This window comes from Bison bison, unplaced genomic scaffold (genome assembly GCF_000754665.1).
Source record: "Bison bison bison isolate TAMUID 2011002044 unplaced genomic scaffold, Bison_UMD1.0 scf7180017864307, whole genome shotgun sequence".
NCBI classification, from domain to species: Eukaryota; Metazoa; Chordata; class Mammalia; order Artiodactyla; family Bovidae; genus Bison; species Bison bison.
This window is the reverse complement of record NW_011494879.1, coordinates 5,489,993-5,493,511: the sequence shown is the minus strand read 5'-3', so window position 1 is coordinate 5,493,511 and position 3,519 is coordinate 5,489,993. Positions and strand designations below refer to the sequence as shown.

The 3,519-nt window shown below is 46.6% G+C and overlaps 1 pseudogene; it reads right to left on the bottom strand.

Annotated features, from left to right (window-relative positions):
- The window catches only part of LOC104997397, a 7,548-nt pseudogene extending 4,115 nt beyond the window's left edge, over nt 1-3,433 (bottom strand).
- Nucleotides 3,434-3,519: the final 86 nt, after the last annotated feature.

The window sequence follows — 3,519 nt, the reverse complement described above, 5'->3', positions numbered from 1 at the left end:
AAACCACTGAAACAATTTATGAGAGTAAACTCAACCAGAAGGACTCATTCATTCAGAAGTGTACACTGAGTGTAGCCATTCTGCAGACCATTAACTCCACTAATTACAACAGTGATTCAAGAGATAAGCCTTCACTAACTTTTTATAAGGCTCTGAGGCTTATAACAGAACTGGCACTTCCCTTCCTCCCCTGCACTCTACCACCAAGCAGAGGGAAAGAAGGGGGAAAAACCCCAATATTTAATGAACGCCTGCTGTATGCCTAACGTTTCCTGTGGGATAGCTCCATGACGTCTTTGGGGTAAGGACTGCTTTTACAGGTTAGAAAACTGAGGTCCAGAGAGGATCATGGTGTTCAGGGTCAAATGTTAGTGGCTCAGTCTTGTCTCACTCTTTGGGACCCGGTGGACTGGAGCCCACCAGGCTTCTCTGTCCATGGGACTTCTCAGGCAAGAATACTGGGGTGGGTTACCATTTTCTACTCCAGCAGATCTTCCTGACCCAGGGATCGAACCTGTATCTTCTATGTCTCTTATACTGAGCCACCTGGGAAGTTCAAGGTCAAACTGCAAATAAATAACAGAGCTGGGATTTAGGATCTTCTGGCTTCAAGCTCAGTGTATTCCCTCCAGCAGCTTCTTCTCACCAAGCAATTTAGAAAAAATAACAAGAACATCAAACAGATAAAGTAAGAACTCAATGCTTTCTTTCTTAGCTCTCTGTTCCCTAGAATTCTTCCCAGCACGTTGAATGTGGACATTTAACACGTTTTATATTAAGCTAGGATGAAACTCCAAGAGAACAGAGACTAGTGTGGTCTTTCCTAGCATCCCTACAGTGGTGAGCAGAGGGCTGGCAGAGCCATTACAGGGACGGGCTTTGGTCACCAGGCAGTGCACACAGGGGTACATCCATCCAGGCTCTGCCACTGCTAGCTCTTCCACTCTATGCTCAATCCAAGCATCGTGCCTCAGTTTCCTTATCTGTGAAACGGAGAAGGTGATCATAAGAGTAGAGTAAGTCCCCTGCATATGAATGAGTTCTGTTCTAAGAGTGCATTTGTAAGTCCAATTTGTTCATAAATCCAACAAAGTTAGCCCAATTACCCAACGAACTCAATCGGCTGTATAGTACTGTATTGTAATGGGTTTTAATACTTTTCACGCAAATAATACATACAAATCAAACACAAATAATAAAACATGTTTAATCTTTCAGGACAGTCCCTTGAAAAGTACATTAGTACAGTACAACAGCTGGCATACAAGGGCTGGCATCGTGGGAACAGCCAAGAAGAGTTACTGACTGGAGGAGGGAGGTGGCAGACTTGAAGGATCGTCAATATGAGATGGCAGACAAGCTGCAGTGTCACTCACACCTGACCTTCGTCAAAGGCACATTCACATCTTTGCAAGTTTGAAACTTGAAGGTTTGTAGGCAGGGGACTTACTGTACTACCTACTTCATAGTGGCTTTAAGCAGATTAAATGCGTTAAGACTTGCAAAAGACTTAAAACGGTGTTTGACGCATGTGATCACTCAATAAGTGTTAGCTCTTTATGTGTCCAGGGGCTTCAAGTCCCCAGAGCTTTAATTTTTTCTGAGTTCTTTCAGGGGCAGAGGACTTTAGATTTAACCTACCCCTCTGGTCCCTGATGAAATATAATTTTATAGTGTGCCATTGCTTCCAAGCAGTTCTTATCCATGAGTTCAGGTGACTGTAACTATATGAGTTGGTGTTCAATAAATATCTGATTGGATGAAAGCAGAAATTATAGAGACTGAGTTACAGAGAGAAGTAAACCTTGCCCAAGGTCACCTCGGGAGATGGCAGTACAGTCCAGGCTTTCTGATAAAGAATTAGTGTTCTTGCCCTTACCCTCCCTCCCTACCAGAGGTTCTATCCCCTGACCATCCTGTTCGGGGTCTCTATCCCCTGAACTCACCTCTGCTGGGCTGTCTCTCCTCTCGCCTGAACTGTCTCTAATTCCAGTAAGCTCGAAATGCACTGGTCATACAGAAAGCATTTTATCTGCCCTTGCACATGCAAATTCTTTCCATGGGGATTTCTTGGTGTCCGGCTCCACCCCAGCCCACATGGCCATAAACACTCGTGTGTCTACAGCCTGGCCCCAGGGATTCCAGAAATAACAGCAGGGCCCTCCATTAGAACCCTGCAACATAGTAAGGCATTTCTGCACTAAGACTCAAGCCCTTTCCAGCCCAGCCCTCTCCTGTCTGTCAAAGCACAAAGCAACCTTTACAAGTCAGGATAGGGAGGGGCAGCTGGGAGGGAGTTTAGATTTCTGGAAAATTCGCACCTTCTCCTGCTATCTGTCAGTGCTCAGATCTTCCATTCTAGAGAGTCTCCAGATCTGCTTCTAAGACCTCCACTTAGAATGTGAAATTCTTTCTTGGCTGTGGCATTCTTTGCTCTCAATGATCTGTTTTTCCTTGGATGTGCTGGAACTGGAATCACGGTTGTGTGAGCCCAGATGGCACAAAGACCACTTTCCAGACACCCAGGACAGCCACCTTATTTGGAGTCTGGTACTGGGAACATTCCGGAGAGAAGGGAGTGGCAGGAGGGGAGCGCCCACTTTAAAGGGAAGGGAAAGGGCTGGTGATGACCCTGAATAGAAGCCATCTGAGGCGATCGCTCTCATTTCAGAGGGGTGTTCACAAGGGAAAGTCAGCAGTCAACATCTAGGGAGAGAAGTTTAGCTTTTCGATTGTCCTCTCAAAAATAGTACTAGAAGATAAAAAGCATGTACATGTAAGACAGCAGTGATGTGAAAAATAAGTATTTAAACGCGTGACCTGGAAAGTCTGGAAAGAAATACAAAAACAGTTGCTTTGGCGGGGGGAGGCAGGATTAAATGTATGTTTTCCTTCCAATTATCCCTAAGGTTATTTCCCACTTGAAAGAAAATCATAATATCTGGCATTGCCTGGACTTTTTTGGAGGAGGGGGGTAATTTTCCAAGGGAATTTCAGATTTTAGGTGCCGGTCTGAAAAAGAACGTATCGTGTAAAACCCAAGCTTATGCCACTTTCTCCAGGAACTAATTCCTCTTTAATGGGGATGGGATTATTTCTAATTCACGGTCCCCATCGCAACGTCATTAAAGGCTGTGTTCAGTGTCTCGAGCTCCAAACCTTTGTCACGAATAGGAAGGTGGAGGAAAGACAGGAGTTTGGGTAACAAAACAGCCAATGGTGTTACCCTCCCAGGTCCGACCTCACCCGGGCCGACGAGAGCCGCAGCTGCAATGGGGAGCCAACAAGATGCAGTGAACCGTCTGCAACGCCGCAGCAGCAAGAGAACCCGGCCACCGCAGAAGAGGTCGTGCGAGCCTCCCGCTCCCGTGCCGCGCCCACGAGTGCCGGGGGTGGCTGGGAGGATGAGGGGCGTTGGTAACAGCATTGCCATGGTAACAGTGACGTCCTTTTACCCTGGATCTAATTGGAGGAAACCCCGTGGCCGAAGCCGCAGCCTGCCGGCCAACCGAACTTGCC